The sequence below is a fragment of the Enhydra lutris genome, unplaced genomic scaffold (genome assembly GCF_002288905.1).
Source record: "Enhydra lutris kenyoni isolate GAN:26980312 unplaced genomic scaffold, ASM228890v2 scaffoldscaffold4, whole genome shotgun sequence".
Lineage (NCBI taxonomy): Eukaryota > Metazoa > Chordata > Mammalia > Carnivora > Mustelidae > Enhydra > Enhydra lutris.
This window is the reverse complement of record NW_019154088.1, coordinates 32,980,235-32,999,172: the sequence shown is the minus strand read 5'-3', so window position 1 is coordinate 32,999,172 and position 18,938 is coordinate 32,980,235. Positions and strand designations below refer to the sequence as shown.

At 39.8% G+C, this 18,938-nt stretch overlaps 1 pseudogene; it reads left to right on the top strand.

Moving 5' to 3' along the window:
* Positions 1-7,298: 7,298 nt before the first annotated feature.
* Positions 7,299-10,525, top strand: LOC111139702 (annotated as a pseudogene).
* The last annotated feature ends 8,413 nt before the right edge of the window (positions 10,526-18,938 follow it).

Here is an 18,938-nt window from a genome sequence, read left to right as displayed (position 1 = left end):
TCCTGAGAAATCTCCCCTGCCCTGACTCTGGGGTTCTTGACATTGTCCCTCCTTTACCTGCTTCTCTTCTTTGTTATCCAATCTTTGCCCAACCCTTTTCTATATTTTTTTCTTCTGTCTTTCCTCCTGTGTTTGAATCTAACAAAATAAAATGCCTCTCTGTGCCTGCCTCTCTCTTTTTCTTTCTCTCACTTTCTTAGCCTCTTATTTATTACTGAGTTCTTATCCCGTACAGAGGACTATTTCAAGCTGATAGAAAGTCTTTCAGAGAGTGATTCTTTTTATAGGGAGAGGTTCACTTGTTCACTTATATGTAACTGATTTGCATATACATACATACGATATATATAATATATTTTTAATATATATTTATTTTTCCTTTTATGTATTTGCGTATATAATATATACATGTATAAATATATAAATATTTAATATATTTAATATATATTTACAACATAAATTTACATATTGTATATTTATAATTCACATATAAATATTTAATATATAAAATTTAATATACATAAATATATATGTGTATAAATAATCTATTATGTATCTGTTTATATATTATATATTTAATAACTTAATATATATATTATATATATCCTATATAAGTATATATTTATATATTTTGTATTATATATAATGATATATACATATATATAAAAATGAATACTTTATTTCTTTTTTTTTAAAAGCACTTTTTTTTTTTTAAGATTTTATTTATTTACTTGTCAGAGTGAGCACAGGCAGACAGAGTGGCAGGCAGAGGCAGGTGGAGAAGCAGGCTTCTGCTGAGCAAGGAGCCCGATGTGGGACTCGATCCCAGGATGCTGGGATCATGACCTGAGCCGAAGGCAGCGTCTTAACCAACCGAGCCACCTAGGTGTCCCTGAATACTTTATTTCTTAGAGCAGTTTTAGATTTATAGGAGAATTGAACAAAAGTGCAGAGAGTTTCCATATATTCCCACTATACCAACAACAATTTGTGGTATTATTAGCATCTTGCGTTAGTGGGTTCATTTGTTATAACTGATGAGTTCATGTTAATATAATTAGCTAAATATAATTAATATAATACAATTATAATTAATATATAAATATAAATATTATAAATATATAAACATAATATTTAATATATAATATATTTATATATAAATATAAATAAGTATTATTATAAATAATAATATAATTAATATAATATTATTAGCTAAAATCTATAATTGACATTAGGGTTCACTCTTTCTGTTGGGCAGTTCTATGGGTTTTGCCAAATGCTTAATGACATGTATCCAGCATTATAGTATCATACAGAATACTTTCACTGTCCTAAAAGTTGCCTGTTATCTACCTATTTCCTGTTCCCTTTCTTTTCCCAACCCCTGGCGGCAACTGATCTTTGTATTGTCTCTAAATACTGAGAAAGCTCTATATCAGAATTATGATTTTCAGGCTGACTTCTTTCACTTAGCAAGCTTCTTTCTCTGTGTGTGTTTTTTTTTTAAAGATATTATTTATTTATTTGACAGAGAGAGAGATCACAAGTAGACAGGGAGGCAAGCAGAGAGAGAGGGGGAAGCAGGCTCCCCGCTGAGCAGAGAGCCCAGTGCGGGGCTCGATCCCAGGACCCTGAGATCATGACCTGAGCTGAAGGCAGAGGCTTAACCCACTGAGCCACCCAGGCGCCCCTCTCTGTGTTATTTTGTGGCTTAATGACTCATGTCTTTTTATTGCTGAGTAATCTCCCACTGACTTGCACATAGATGTGCCACAGTTGGTTTATCCATTTACCTATTGAAGGACATCTTGGTTTCTTCCAGTATTGGGGAATTATGAATAAAGCTGATATAAATATTTATGTGCAGGGTTTAAACAAATTTTTTATTTTTTACCTAGTCTCTACACCCAACATGGGACTCAGACTCACAACCTTGAGATCAAGAGTTATGTGCTCTACTGACTGAGACCCTATGGGCAAGTTTTTATAAAGGTAAGAATATAAGCTATTCAAAATGATGTTTATGTCCAGACAAAGGGCATGAGGGAACTTTTTGGGGTGATGAAAATGCTAATGAAAACATCTCAGTTTTGGTGGCGGTTACGCAACTGTATATATTTGTCAAAGTTCATGGTACTATACACCTACAAGTAGTGAATTTTACTATTTTATGGTAACTAGTAAGTATATTTCAATAAGCCTACCTTAAAAAAATAGTTAATTATGACCTCTCCACAAACAGGTGATGTTTGCAAAAAATTTTGATGCTTATGTAAAAAGTTAAGTAAATGAGTCAGGATTAAAAGAAAAACTAAAATAATAAAAATATTAATGCTGTTGTCTCAGGGTGGTGAGACTGTGAATGATTATTTTTATTTTTCTTTACTTTTGTTATGTTCTCTCTAATAAACACATCATACTTCAGCTATAAGAGTATTAAATATTTCTACTAAAAATATTGATAAAAAACTGAATATATAGTTCAATCTTTGAGGATGTGAAAACGCACAGAAAAAAAAAACTAGAGAGAATACTAAAATAGCAAAAATGATACTAACTTTGGATATGATTTTTTCCTTCCTCTTTTATGCCTATCAGATTTAAAAACCTAACATTAAAATATTAAATTTCCGGGGTGCCTGGGTGGCTCAGTTGGTTAAGTGTCTGCCTTCAGCTCAGGTCATCATCCCAGGGTCCTGGGATGGAGTCCTGCACTGGGTTCTCCCTCTCCCTCTGCCTGCCACTCTCCCTGATTGTGCGTTCTCTCTCTCTCCCTGTCAAATAAATAAATAAAAATATTAAAAAAAAATTAAATTTCCTCATGAAGCATCTGCTACATTTATAATCATAAAAATATTCCACAAAATTTGAGGTGCCTTTACATAGTTGATAGGTAAAAAATTCACTTTGTTTTCTGTCTAGCTTAATTCTTTTGCAAGTGCAGGAGAAACATGATCGCTAGACGTGGGGTTGAGACAGGGCTTCTGGACACTGTGTGGAGGCCCTGGGTGGGCGGCAGCAGGTTTTTGTATGAATTTGGCGGGGCAGCCCAGGAGGCCATTACTACCCAGATACCTGCTTGCCTGTCATTCATCAGAGAGAAGCTGGGTCTCCTCCCCCCAAGGCTGCCACTGGGTGTCGTCTGAACTCTGCCTTGATAGGACAGCATGACTGGGGTGCCGTCTGTTCTGCTCACCGAAAGGCAACAAGTCATGGGGACTGATTGACAGCCTGTAGTTCAGAGGTGCAAGACGGGATTCTTTCATCCCTTCCTTTTCCTATCTTGGCCTTTTCATGGTAGGGATGGGATCATTGGCAAGACAAAGCGATGGTAGAAGAAGAGTCTTTGTTGGACTAATGCTGTGGCAAGGAGGGCTGTGAGCTGAGGGAAACTCCACTGCCATCCTCGTGCTGGAAGTACCCGTTCCCGTTGGCCCTGGGAGGCCTCTCTCCACAGGTCCCCTGGATCTAAGAGACCCTTGCTCGATTGGAAAGAAAAACAGTTCTTAGAAAAGACCCTTAATATGGCTTATTGAAGTCAGAAAGCTAGTTCTACGTATTTGTTCCTCATCAAGATGTGTAATAGCATGTTGTCTGAAGCTACCGAGATGAGTGAAGCGCTGAAACTCTGCTGGGTGTGTGTTCTTTCTTCTTCTTGCCTGAAGATTTTAGTAAGTAGCAGAGCCTTACTTAAAATGTCAAGTCTGGTTTTTATTTACTCAATATAGTGTTTTCCAAATTGTGGTATGTGTACCTCTGGGATGATTTCATGTGGTACGTGCACGCATTTTCATTCATTCATTCATTCATTCATTCACTCGTCCCTCTTCTGGTGCTGTTTTCCACTGGCTAACACCGGTGCCTTCTTGCAGTGTTGTTCTCAGGTTCTCTCCTCAGTCCCTCCCAAAAGGAAACCATCCCTCTCTTACCATGGTGCGTGGGGTGGATCTCTCCTAGCCCTTATCACATTGTCTCATGGTTATTTACCTGTGCTCACTCTCTCCTGCTAGGCACAGCTGTCCCCTTCTGTGACCCACATGTGTCCCCTTGGAGAGGGAGCTGGGATCTTCCATCGGAGTTCTATGAAGCTCTTCTCCAAAAGTCCAAAGCATGAGTGGGGAGCATTTTAAGGAGTTTCCTTGAAGGTTCCTGAATAATGAGAAGGCCGTGACATGCAGAGAATAGTTTACTTAACTCCTTAGCAGGTCAGGAGCCAGGTTTCCAACAGTTCATTGCCTTGTTCCCAGGCTCTTCTGAGGGTCAACTTAACTTCCTCTTATTCATGCGCACATCAGACGTGCCTCAGACATTACTATTCCTCAGAGTGTGGACCAAACTCACTATTAGATCTCGGGGTCGTGGTAGCCCAGCTTGACTGGCAGACAAGCCATCTGTACATCTAAGGCCCCCCCATTAGAATCCTCTTCCACACAGGGGCACCTGGGTGCTTCAGTCAGATGGGCAACTGACGCTTGATTTTGGCTCAGGTCATGATCTCCCAGTACAAAGATGGAGCCCAGTGAGGAATCTGCTGAGATTCTCTCCCTCTCCCTCAGCTCTTGCCCGCTCCTCCCACCCCTACATGCGATCTCTCTCAAATAAATAAATAAACAAACAAATTAATAAAATCTTAAAAAAAAATCTTACACATGGTTTAATGCTCTGCCAGCTGAAGTTTTATTTATTTATTTATTTATTTATTTATTATTTTAATTAACATATAACGTATTATTTGCCCCAGGGGTACAGGTCTGTGAATCATCGGTCTTACACAATTCAGAGCACTCACCATAGCACACACCCTCCCCATTGTCCATAACCCAGCCACCCTACCCCTAACCCCCTACCCCCCAGCAATCCTCAGATTGTTTCCTGAGATTGGGAGTCTCTTATGGTTTGTCTCCCTTCCAATCCCATCTTGTTTCATTTTTTCCTTCCCTACCCCCCACAACCCCTCACCCTGCCTCTTAAATTCCTCATATCGGAGAGATCATATGATAATATTGTCTTTCTCTGATTGACTTATTTCGCTCTGCCAGCTGAAGTTCTTAATAATTACTGAACAAGGGGCACCATATTTTTATTTTGTCCTGAGCTCCACAGATTATGTAGCCAGTCTGAGGATATTTCTTTCCTCACCCTTCTTAAGGCTTCTTCCTAAAGCCTGTTTTCTGCTGTTGTGTTGATGTCTTCTGAAGCCAAGCAACAATATAAATGATGAGTCCCATCAAGGGGAAACACACCCCTACCTTTAGGGCAAGGCTTGATCCTATGGTCCCCATGAGGTAATCTTATAAAACATTAATATTAGATACTTCCAAATCTAGGTATTTTAAGTGTTGAAGAGTTCCTAGAGTCCATTCTAGCCTGGAGTCATTCTGTTACAGATGCTAATGCTATTTGTGTCAGTTTTTTAACTGAGTTATCTTCAAATTTAGAAGCACCTGAAAATGAAACAGGCCCTTAGGAAATGTAACAGCAGTTGTTTATACACTAGAGTGAGTCAGAATTGTCCTTCTTTTAAATCCTGACTGTCTAGAGTAGTGCTGGGAGGTACTTGGCAGTTCAAAGCCCATGGGTTTTCAAGCTGGGTTTGTTGGGGTTCTAAGAATTCTATGAGGATATTCTATGAGTATATCAGGGGCCACTGGGGGGGACAAGCTGGATGCTGTTTAGCTGAGGCTTAGGGTCTCCCATCTTGGCTTCAAACAGAGTCACTCTGACTTTTTCTCTTTTATATTTAGAATTCTCATAACAGTTCTGCTGCTGAAAAGAAATCTTGAAAACTTCCCGTCTAGTTCATCTCATCCTACTGTTATGTGCTAGAAGAAGCCACTGGAATTTAGAGAGATTTAGTGACTTGGCTTGCCCCAGGTAACCAAGTTTATTAAATGGCAGAGCTAGACCTCAAGTTTGACCCCTTGACTCCCAATGATACTTCGGCATTTAATATTGTAGTTGTATACAGACTGATAAAATAATTTCCCTGGGATGTGGTTTTATGAAAGCCAAAGGAACATGTTTGCTTGGCTTATATTTCCAGGAAAACCTGAATTCATTCCCAGAGGTGCCACCTCTAACCCCATCTGGACGTCTCATAAATCTGTACAGTTGTTTGCGAGAGGACTTGGCAAGAGAGAATGGAAGGTGAAAACCGATGGGATACCATTGCTGGGAAAACAAGTTCATGTTCCTGAACAGGCAGGCATGGGAGAAGAGATATAAATGCCCAGGAGTTATGAAGAAGTGCTCACCTTCATTGGTAGTCTAAGACAACAGATTGTTGTGTAACAGATTGATAAAGATGAAAAGTATTGTGGGTAGTTGGCTAGAAGGGGCAAAAGAAGCATTCTTATCCTCTCTTGGTGGGAGAATGAATTGACACTATTGAAGGATTTCTCTGCCTTTAGTGCCTGTGGTTCTTAGTTGCATTACTTCGAAGAATGAAGAGGTAGACTAGATGAAGAACGGCGGGAGCAAAGCAAAGTTTTATTGAGTAATGGTATAAAGCTCCTGGAGAGGGAGGAGACCCTAGAGGGTTGCCCTTGGAGTTTCTAAGTTTAAGGGGTTTTATGAGCTCTTTTGTGGAACTATCTTAAGCAACCAGAGTGTGCTGAGCCGTGCCGATCGGGGCTTTGCACACATATCTGTCTACCTATTAGGCTAATGTCAGCGCCCTGAAGATCTCTTGTGCTGACATCTGGGGGCTGATGTCTTAACTGCCCCATGCCCATGATAGGGACAAATGCTTTGTGGTTAATTGTCTTATTTTATGACATTTTGCAGAAGTCATTTTTGCAAAGGCTGCACAGCAGAGTGCTAGTGTGATTCTGTCTAAGCTGAAAACAGGATGTTAAGGCTGTTGCGTCTTAGCTGTCCTGACTCCATATTTTCTTGTTGGGGACCCTGGCCCTGACTACCTAACTGTCCAACTAACTCTTAACAATACCACTTTTTTGAAGGGAATTTTGAAATACCTTTTGAGATTTTAAATAGACTTTTGATCTAGCAATCTAGGTCTTTGTCCTACAGTAGTACTCAAATAGTAGCACAAGTTTATTTGTACTAGGAAATTCACTAGTTGGGACAAGTGAGGGCAGAGACAGCCTTTCTCTAGGCTTCATGTTAGTGCATGGAGGGAAAGACACCAGACTAATGTTCTTACCCTTTTGCCCTATCTCCTCACCTACCTTAACCCTGGGGAGGAGAAACTGTTTTTGGTTGTGTGTTCGGAACAAAGAGCTGAACACTTTCTGTTTGGCCCCTTCCTCTCCCTCTCCTTGACTGGGTTTGGCAACATGACGTTGGATTCTTATCAGTTCTTGATCATAGGGTGAACTCTGGCCTTTGGGGTAACCTGCATTTTTGGGGTTTAAATTACATTCTGATGGTGGTGGTAGAGATCTTACTAGCAAACTCATTTGGCTCTCACACTTAAGCCATGTTCTCCAGAGCCTGCTTAAATCAGTAATGGAAGTGACATTCGATTTCTGTATCTGAATCCTGTGTCTTTGTCTTTTAATTATTCTGAAATCTAAAAGGAAAATGAAGAGTATTCTTTTTTTTTTAAATTTTATTTTTATAAACATATAATATATTTTTATCCCCAGGGGTACAGGTCTGTGAATCGCCAGGTTTACACACTTCACAGCACTCACCATAGCACATCCCCTCCCCAATGTCCATAATCCCACCCCCCCAACCCCCCTCCCCCCATCAACCCTCAGTTTGTTTTGTGAGATTAAGAGTCACTTATGGTTTGTCTCCCTCCCAATCCCATCTTGTTTCATTTACTTGAAGAGTATTCTTGATAGTCCCTTCAAACTCAGTAGTAGAAATTCTAAACAACCATAATGTCCATTAAATAAATCGTAGTACTCCTGTTCAATAGAATACCATGCTGCCATTACAAGGAATACTGTAATCTTACATATAGAAATAGAAAATTGTCCACAATATAATGCCAAAGGGGGAAAAGATGGTAACTTTTTTAAGAACTTACATAGTTAGAACGTGTGTGTGTGTGTGTGTGTGTGTGTATGTGTGTGTGTTTTAAGTTTGTATATGCCCTAGCAGAATGGGAAAATATACACTGATCCACTGATAGTGTTTACTTCCAAGGGCTGTTGTGGTGGGGATCTTTTACTTCTCAGATGTATTCTGTTTTTTTTTTTTTTCCTTTCCCCACAAAGAGCAAGAGTTGCTTTTGTAAAAATAATAAAATCTAATTTATTATTCTAAACAAAAAAGTTGTGATTATTACTGGTGAGATTAGATAACCTAGTGATCAGAGAAAGTACTAAATTCAACAATTTTCTCCCCTCTGGCTACAAAGATAAGTGAGGGCCTTGGAGATGATTAGAATTCATGGCTCTTAGGCTAGAAAATGATACTTGGCCATATTTACCCCAGTACTGTTTTTGAGTATCCTAGTTCAACTCTCTGATCTCAGAGGAGTCTTTATTGTTTGTCTTTTTTCCTTCTGATAGTAAAAGTAATTTAAACTGATTGTATAATTTGGAAAATATAGAAAAACACAAAGAAAAAAAAAAGAAAAACACAAGCAGAGGGACAAATGGCTTATGATCCCATCATCTAGAAAGAAATATTCGTAACATTTTGTGTTGTCTGTTTCCCGTTTTTTTCTATGCACATTTGAACATGGCTAATATTATGTTCTAAATTAAGATTTGTAACCTGCTACCCTTTAACTTTATGTTATATCATAAGCTTTTTCATCACGTCAAAAAATTTCATAAGCATCATTTTGAAAACCTGTAATATTTTATTACACAGGTGTATTTCAGTTAGAATAATTTTGAAGTGCGGTCTGAAAGCAGATGGCTGCAGATTTGAACAGGGTGACAGGCCAGTATCTGTGATTCAGGCCCTTCCATGATAGTTTCAAGACGGCTGCCACAATTCCAGACTTCCTGTTTCTACACAGTTGAATTTGAACCAGAAAGCAAGCGGGCAGGGAGAAAAGGAATTTTGAAAACATGTACTTTTTTTTGGAGGGGAGGAAGAGAGGAAAACTTTGCCAAGTATTAAGAGCCTTAAAAATATTTATACCGTTTGATTAAGTAATTCTATTTTGGGAATCCCTCTAAGAAGGCCTTCTCTTACAACTCCTTGAGCAGAACTGGGTCTCATACCTGTTCTTGGACTGACTAATCATTGTCATGATTTATCTCTGATGTGCCAATTCTACTCAAACACATTATTAAGGGAGTTATCAAGGAAAGAAGGGGAGGAATGTGGCTACTGAGTAGGTAATTAAGAGAGTAGTTCCTGAGTTCAATCCGTAGCGGGAGCGGAGAGCGGACCCCAGAGAGCCCTGAGCAGTCCCACCGCCGCCGCCGGCCTAGTTACCATCACACCCGGGAGGAGCCGCGGCTGCCGCAGCCGACCCCAGTCACCATCACCGCAACCACGAGCGAGGCCGAGACCTAGCAGCCACCTGCCGCTCCCCACCGCCCCCAACCTCAGCGCAGCCGACACCAAGCCTGGCACCACGGACAGCGGCGCAGGGAGCGAGGGCCCCAACGGCCTCACATCGGCGGCGCCTGCCAGCGAGGACAACAAGTTCACCGCAACGAAGGTTTTGGGAACAGTAAAATGGTTCAGTGTAAGAAACATATGGTTTCATCAACAGGAATGATACCAAGGAAGATGTATTTGTACACCAGACTGCTGTAAAGAATAACCCCAGGAAGTACCTTCGCAGCGTAGGAGATGGAGAGACTGTGGAGTTTGATGTTGTTGAAGGAGAAGAGGGTGCGGAGGCAGCAAATGTGACAGGCCCTGGTGGAGTTCCAGTGCCAGGCAATAAATATGCAGCAGACCGTAACCATTATAGACGCTATCCACGTCGCAGGGGTCCTCCACGCAATTACCAGCAAAATTACCAGAACAGTGAGAGTGGGGAAAAGAACGAGGGATCGGAAAGTGCTCCCGAAGGCCAGGCCCAACAGCGCCCTACCGCAGGCGACGGTTCCCACCTTACTACATGCGGAGACCCTGTGGGCGTGGACCACAGTATTCCAACCCTCCTGTGCAGGGAGAAGTGATGGAAGGTGCTGACAAGCAGGGTGCAGGAGAACAAGGTAGACCAGTGAGACAGAATACGTATCGGGGTTATAGACCACGATTCCGCAGGGGTCCTCCTCGCCAAAGACAGCCTAGAGAGGATGGCAACGAGGAAGATAAGGAAAATCAAGGAGATGAGACCCAGAGTCAGCAGCCACCTCAACGTCAGTACCGCTGCAACTTCAATTACGGACGCAGATGCCCAGAAAACCCTAAACCACAAGATGGCAAAGAGACAAAAGCAGCCGATCCACCAGCTGAGGATTCGTCTGCTCCCGAGCTGAGCAGGGCGGGGCTGAGTAAATGCCGGCTTACCATCTCCACCATCATCTGCTTTAGTCATCCAACACGAAGAAATGAAGATGAAATTCCAGCAATAAGAAATGAACAAAAGATTGGAGCTGAAGACCTTAAGTGCTTGCTTTTTGCCCATTGACCAGATAAATAGAACTATCTGCATTATCTATGCAGCATGGGGTTTTTATTATTTTTACCTAAAGACGTCTCTTTTTGGTAATGACAAACTTTTTTTTTAAAAAAAAAAAAAAAAAGCCTGGTTTTTCTCAATACACCTTTAAAGGTTTTTAAATTGTTTCATATCTGGTGAAGTTGAGATTTTTAAGAACCTCATTTTTAATTTGTAATAAAACTTTACAACTTGATTTTTTAAAAAAAGTCAACAAATGGCAAGCACCCGTTAATAAAGGTCTTAAATAATTAAAAAAAAAAAGAGAGAGTATTTCCTCCTTCTGTACTGGAAATGCAAAATATTTCTGCATATAAAATACTTTTGCATATAAAATATTTTTGCATGTTAGATAATTTTTTGTAGCAGGATTCACCTAAGTAGAATTACTAGATTAAAGGTCATACATATTTTTATGGTACTAGATACCTTTAATGGGAATTGTAATATTTGTCTTTTTATGGAATTCTGGATTTACAAATGAAACAAGACAGTGAAGTACTAGATTCCCCCTACAAACAAAACAAAAAATAAATATCACACACAAAAAATGAAAGCCCATACATTTTCAAAGATTTCTTTTAGTAATTACCGAGTAAGCTGAAATTGGACAAAATCATAATTATTCTTTCTTTGGCGGAGGGGTACTCTGAGGTGAATCTTATCACGCGCTGAGGCATACGGCGCTAACTGGGTCAGTCTGTCCGTCAGTCTCATTCTGTCTCCTTGAGATCATTTTATCATTTACCACTTCCTCATGAGTGTAGGAGCTATGGAAGGGAAGGTCAAGTGCAACTTGGTTAATTTTGCTTTTTTGTTATTGATTAATTGGAAGATAAAAAAGTATGAGAAGTTAAAACATAGTCAATAGAAGGAATTTCTGAATCTCTCTGATCTTTCCAAACTCTCTGCATTAGGTGACTTAGTCGACTGCCATCAGCTTTTTTTTCCCCTATGAAAGCATTCGTCACACTGGATTCTTATAGGAGAAAGAGAAAGATGGTTAAATACCCAGGAGAACGGCTGTGAGTGTTAAATAAAATTTGGATGTTAAAGAAAAGTGGGAGGATTGGTTGGCATGATTCTAATGGATTAAGGCTTTGCAAGAGGGTGTGCTAATGAAGTCCACTTCATTCTTCCACGTGCGCCTTTTCTCACCTACCTTGAAAAATTACAGTCCCGAGGGTACTGTAACAAAGACCTCTTCCTGCATTTATGGAATTGATGGGACCCCTTGATGGATTGGAAGTTCCACTCCCTTGAGAATCAGTTGCGATTTCTCTCACATATTTCTTAAGTTTTATCTTAATCTTGTATAAAAGATAATCTCTAGAAATTCTTTCCTCAGTAGACTGCTCTGTTTTCCCACAAAATACACTTGCAAATAAGTCTGCAGATTTCTCAACACAATGCCTTCGGCAACACCTATGATAAATCCTTTCCGGGCCTCAGCTTTCTGTAACCTTCTCCATCCCTCACAATGGCACACACTTTCTCTCATTCATCTTTTATTACAATTCAATATTGTGCTTGAATAGCATTAGCTTGGATGTAGCACCCCCCTCCCCCCACCCACTTTTTCTTTTTTTTTTTCTTTAAGGGACAAACTACTGTTGTTATGCACAATTCATCTGGAAATTGACTTTGGTGTTATAGGTTCTAATATATTTACACAACAGGTACAGAAAAGTATTGGAAAAAAGAAGAAATATTTTTAACATCGTAAACCTCTAGCAAAAATATGTGTGTAATAGAATCTGGTACTGTGGTATTACACACATTAGAACTGTCACTGTGACTTAGAGCCTTAGTTTAGCTGAAAGAAAATCTATAACCCCAGAAATGCAACAATGTCTGAGTCACAGTTCAGGGTAATAAATGTTTTTCACAGAATACTGTAATCCATATTTCCAAAGCGGATGCAACAAAGGAATTTCTACTAGAAATCTTTCAATTTCATGGGTGGAGGCTCCAACGCGGAGAGAGACAGAGGAAGAGAAAAAAAAAAGTATTTAGAGAAAAAAAAGGATACAGTTGAGCAACACCACTAAGTGCCGGACGTTCAGGAACCTTAGCCATCTGGCTATCGAATTTGGTTGCTGCATATCCTCCTCCCATCAAAGGCCAGAGAAGGCAGACTTTATCTGAATAACTTCAAGAGTGGACCGGTTTTCTCCATAAAGGGAGTATTCCCTTTAAGAGAGGGTTGTTTTATGACCGTCACAAGAAATTGGGAGGAGGAATCCCAGGCTTGGATCCTGAAGGGCTTTCCTCAAACTGGGAAAATGAGGGGATTATAAGGCCTTCCCGATGTAGTGCCTTTGTACAGGTTTGGGTAGGGATTGATAGTCTGAGGAACATTCTCGAATGCCTGTGGTCACCGCTCATATTCTCTTGACTTAGCTGGCAGTGGTGGCAGGTAGGAAAAACCTAGGATGGCAAACAGGAGGGCAAACAGAGGTCTGGTTGGAACCACTGAAAAAAAAGATGGCTGGTTTAATTTGGTGCTTGTTTCTGGCCAACTAGAACAGTTGTTTTTGAAAAGAGAGCCGGACCTAAAAAACTTTTTTGTATCCATGAGGGAACTGGATAGATATCTCTTCCAGTGCTGGAACTCGCTCTCACAATACAGGCCATGGCACACTGTTCCCTTCCCCTCTAAGTCTGTTACACTCCTACACATTCCTCAAGACCCTTTTAAATGCCCCTTCAGAAATTCTTTCCTCCCACCTCTCAGCAACCCCAAAAGCCTATTTGTATTCATTGTATATTACTTATGACATTCTACAGGTAGTTGCTCACATGGGCAGCAGACAGTTTTGCTGGAGATCGACCCCCTAAAGTCATTTAGCCAAATTAAATTTCACCAAAATCAAGTGTGGAAAACAATTTGTTTAAAGCAAATTTTCCTCCAAGTGTGTGATTTTTTTCGTCGTAAGCTCCTTGAAGGCAGAAACCTGGTCTGATGGATGCCTGGTACTCCTGTGTAGCTCAGCATATTGCTTGGGGGCATTGAAAGGGTTAGTGGATGCTTAGTGCCTATTGAATTTCATTGAATAAAATTCGAGTATGGATGAAATATTATTATTATTATTGTTGTTATTATTTTCTTTCCCTATGTTCATTTTTTCTATCTTGGGTATGATGCCTAGCAGGAGTCTATAGTTTTCCTGCCCAACCTTTCCTGAAGCTGTAGAGCTTGCATTGATTTATGTGAGAAATTTTGTTCTTTATTTGGATTTAGAGCCTCTTGGCCCCCCAGTAGCTTATGTTCTTTTGTTTTACTGTAATTTCTTTTCTTTTTTTAAAAACTTAATTTAATTTTATTTCTTTTCAGTGTTCCAGAATTCATTGTTTATGCATCACACCCAGTGCTCCATGCAATATTCTTTTTTTTTTTTAAAGATTTTATTTATTTATTTTTCTCAGAATGAGAGAGAGTGAGAGAGCGAGCGAGCGCACAAGTGGGGGAGCAGCACTCAGAGGAAGAAGCAGGCTCCCCACTGAACAAGGAGCCATACATGGGACTTGATCTCAGGACCATTGAACCGTGACCTGAGCTGAAGGCCCTGCTTAACTGACTGAGCCACCCAGGCGTCCTTACTGTAAGTTCTTTTAAGAAGTGGTCTTTGCTTATAATTGTTATCCTGTCCCTTTGATTTAGTTTCCTTGTTGCTTCATTACATAGTTGACTCATTGCCATTGGTTGTGAGAAGTGGACTGGACATCTTTTCTCTTTACTTTGAGAACTCTCATCTCAGACATTAGCAGGATACAAAGTCCAGGGAAACTGAGGCAAAGGCAAACCCCTGGGGTCTCTGTGGATGAGGATGGTGATGTGAATGTGGCAATAGTGTTAGCTGCACGCTGTCAGTGACTCTACCCCTTTCCTGCCAATGAACCCTATTTTGCTAAGGTACTGTGTGGCCATATGCCCCAGGGAGAAAATGATGATTAGTTTGAGTCAATGGTAGTAATTCCCTCTTGCCGGTGAGTGCTTAGGAGGTGGCATCAAACCCAAAACTGGCCAGTGAGATATAAGGGGGTGCCTGCTGGGGGACTTTGAATGTTTTTCTCACCTAGTAAGCATCACAACTGGGAGAAGAGTTCTTTCCTGCTTTGGACATTACTGGGTGAGGATTTGGTGCTTGATACTATTTCTGGAGCCCAGATAGACCTATGATGTTTAGCTGCCAATGAACCAATGCTGTAGTTGCCTTACCTTAGACTTCTGTGCTGAAGCCTTGGCACCTGGGGTATCTTGCTATTTTCAGCTGAAAACAACCTAAATAAGACAGTATGTGTGTTGCTTTAAGGAATAGTTGAATAAGTCTGTGACAATGATCTCTAATCTTAGCCTGGCACAAAGCCTGTATGATTTTATAGTCAGCAAGTTCTGTGATCCAAATCTGGAGCCACCATTTACTAGCTTTGTGACATTGGTCAAGTTACTAAACTTCACTGAGCCTCATTTTCATTCTCTGTGTCCCAGTGCTGGAAATCTGAGTCTCTTATTAGCCCTCACTCCATCTCTGTCCTCAGAATACCCAGGCTGAGGATTTTGGAGAGTTTTGCTTTTTAGCAAACTTTTTGTTTAAGAATCTGTCACATACTAAGGACTTCAACAGGCCTTCAGGAAGTGGTATCATTTCTCAGTTTGTATTCATGGCATTTACGTTAGCTAGAGTGGTCTCTTCTGTTTTAAACAAAAGAGATAATGCAAATTGCTTGTAGCATATAAAATTACCTGAGGAGTGAGAAGGAGCAAGATTTTTAGAAGTCTTTTGTGTAGGCTATAAAAATCTAAATGAACATTTTTCAAGTGAGTCCTGGAATAATTAGAAATGAAAAATTGGAAACTTTCATTTGAATCCCACAATGGATTATATGAGGGTTTAAAATACATGTCTGTTGTCCCTTTAGCTTTCCCCTCACCTGAAATATGGTACATAGAAAAAAATTATCCTTAATTTTAGTCCTTGTGAATATTATAATAAGGTCCTAAATTTTGGATCTGGGAGTAAAATACAACTAAGATTAAAGTCCAAGTTTCTGATATTCTGTGTCCAATAATAATCAGTTGAATGAAGAAATGTTCCAGGGCACCTGGGTGGCTCAGTCAGTTACACGTCTACCTTCAGCTCAGGTCATGGTTCCAGGGGCCTGGGATTGAGTCCCATATCAGGCTCCTTGCTCAGTGGAGCTTCTCCCTTTCTCTCTCCCTCTGCCTCTCCCCCTGCTTGTGTCTGTGCACTCTTGCTCTCTCTCTCTCAAATAAATAAATAAAATCTTTTTAAAAAAGATTTTATTTATTTATTTGACAGAGAGAGGGAATACAAGCAGGGGGAGTGGGAGAGGGAGAAGCAGGCCTCCTGCTGAGCAGGGAGCCTGATGTGGGTGGGGCTCGATCCCAGGACCATGGGATCATGACCTGAGCTGAAGGCAGACGCCTAACGACTGAGCCACCCAGGTGCCCCTAAATAAACAAAATCTTAAAAAAAAAATGTTCCATTCATTTATGGAAAATCCTATATTCAAGATAATAACAAATAGTTAAAATGTAAATTCATGCTGGTATATTTCATAAAGGCATTTAATACAGATTAGTGTTTATTTCTGATAACATCTGCTAATATGCTAAGAGAATGGACGGAAACTTTCTTAATATGGTAGAAAAAAATCAATCTCAAACCAGTAGGTAAGATGATTCTTAATGCAAAGTACTAAAGACCTTCCTATTAAAGCCAGGAACAAGGTGAGAATGTCCACTGTCACTATTATTATTTAATTTTGTATATTTTAGCCAATGCATTAAGATAAGAAAAATAAATAGGATATGTAACTATTAGAACTATTAGAAAATAGAAAATTCTCATTATTTACAGGCTGTGTAATTATCATAAAAAAACCCCAAGTGTATTAGCTGAAGAACTATTAAAACTTGATAAAGGGGGCTGCTAACAAGATGTTTTCCTTATGCTTAGCTATAAGCTTAAGAAGTGCGAGGCACCTGTATGATGTTATAACGAAGAACATGTTGATATTTAACTTCTAACAAATTTTAAGACTTACTCTTTCCTCTTTCCTTTGGGGCACACTTCTTGGCAGGCTGATAAGAAAGTGAGTTCTCCTATGGGCACTGGCAGGAGACAGCAACCTGCCCCATGTGAGGACACATATACCAGACTCCTCATTACTCCAACCACACAAAAAACCCAGAATAGTTTCCTTTCCTTGTTCTCTAAAGCAGTTTTGGACCTGCTTGAGAGCCCTGCCCTGCCTTCCACCAGAGACCTCAATTATCCTTAATTAATAAGCCTTTTTTATATGCCTTGATATCTGTTTGTGGTGTCATCAGTTTTGACACTGGAATCAAACATTGGGTGGGGATCCCTTCTACTTTTGAGGGGTGACTATAACAAATATAGAGCAGATATCAAAAGACCAAGATGAAAAATAATGGCTAACATTTACTAATGCTTATTATGTTCTTATATACCGTTTTCAGTGCATTGGCTCATTTAATTCTTTTTTCTTAAAAGATTTTATTTATTTATTTGACACACAGAGAAAGATCACAAGTAGGTAGAGAGGCAGGCAGAGAGAGAGAGGGAAGCAGTCTCCCCGCTGAGCAGAGAGCCCGACACGGGACTCCATCCCAGGACCCTGAGATCATAACCCAAGCCAAAAGCAGAGGCTTAACCCACTGAGCCACCCAGGTGCCCTGGCTCATTTAATTCTTAAAACAACCCTATGAATAAATGAAATGGAGGCACAGGGTATTTAAGTTAATTTGTTAAGTGTCACTATCCACAAAGGGGCAAAGCCAGGATCTGCCCCTATTGCCTTTCTGATTTAATAACTGATGTTAATATACTACTTTACAACTAAAAAAGTTTGTTACAGATATTATTTGACAACCTCAATTGTTGTGGGAGAGTAAATACAGAGGCATAAATCTCCTATTGTTCAGATGATGAAACTGAGAGCCAAAGAGGTTATGTGATTAACCCAAGATCACACACATCTTAAATGTGTGTAGGAGACATAAATGTGGTCTTTGATACCACATTTTTCATGGTACTGGGTTGGTTTCTTGTTCAAGGTGCTCCAAGAAAGTGTTTAGATGTGGAGAAGTCTGGTACATCACATCCCCTTTCAGATGTGAGTAATCTAAACTGGAGTTTCCTAGGAATCTGAATCTGATTCTCAGGGTGCTCCTTTGGCTCCTAGAAAGCTCTAGGCTCTGCTAATGAGATCTAGAAGTAGTCAAAGTCTCAGTAGGTACTTTATTTATTTTCTATCTCTCTTATTTTTTTATAAGTTTTTGTTTAAATTTCAGTCAACATACAGTGTGACGTTAGTATTAGGTGTACAATATAATGATTCAGTACTTCCATACATCACCCAGTGCTCATCACAACAAGGGCACTCCCTAATCCCCATCACTTATTTAACCCAAGCCCCCACCCACCTCTCCCCAGTAACCATCACTCTGTTCTCTATAGCTGGGAGTCTGTTTCTTGGTTTCCCTCTCTCTCTCACTCTCTTTTTTCCCCTATGCTCATTTGTTTTGTTTCTTAAATTCTATATATGAGTTAAATCATGTGGTATTTGTCTTTCTCTGACTGACTTATTTCACTTAGCATAATATACTCTCTAACTCCACCCATACATTGCAAATGGCAAGATTTCATTCTTTTTTTATGGCTGAGTAATATTCCATTGTATATGTATGTGCGTGTATGTGTGTACACCACATTTTCTTTATTCACTCACCAGTCAGTGGACACTTGGGCTGTTTCCATAATTTGGCTATTGTAGATAATATTGCTGTAAACACTGGGGTGCATGTGTCTTTTTGAATTAGTATTTTTGTATTCTTTGGGTAAGTACCTATGAGTGCAATTACTAGGTCGTAGGGTAGTTCTATTTTTAATCTTTTTATTTTTTAAGTAAACTCTATGCCCATTATGGGGCTTGAACTCACAACCCTGAAATTAAGAGTCAAATCCTCTACTGGCTGAGGCACTCAGGTGCTCCTATTTTCAACTTTTTGAGGAACCTCCATACTGTTTCCAGAGTGGCTGCCCCAGTTTGCATTCCCACCAACACTATAAGAGGGTTCCCTTTCTCAACATCCTCCCCAACACCTATTATTTCTCGTGTTGTTGATTTTAGTTATTCTGACTGGTGTGAGGTGATACCTTACCGTAGCATTGATTTACATTTCCCTGATGATTGACCAGTTACTTTTAATCCCAGTATGGCTGAACTAGGGGATGCCTTGCTAGTTTTCAAAGTGCTTTCAAATTTCTTTTCTCTTTCAATCTTCACAATATGTCTTAGATACAAGGACAAGGTAGTATTATTCCCATTTTTT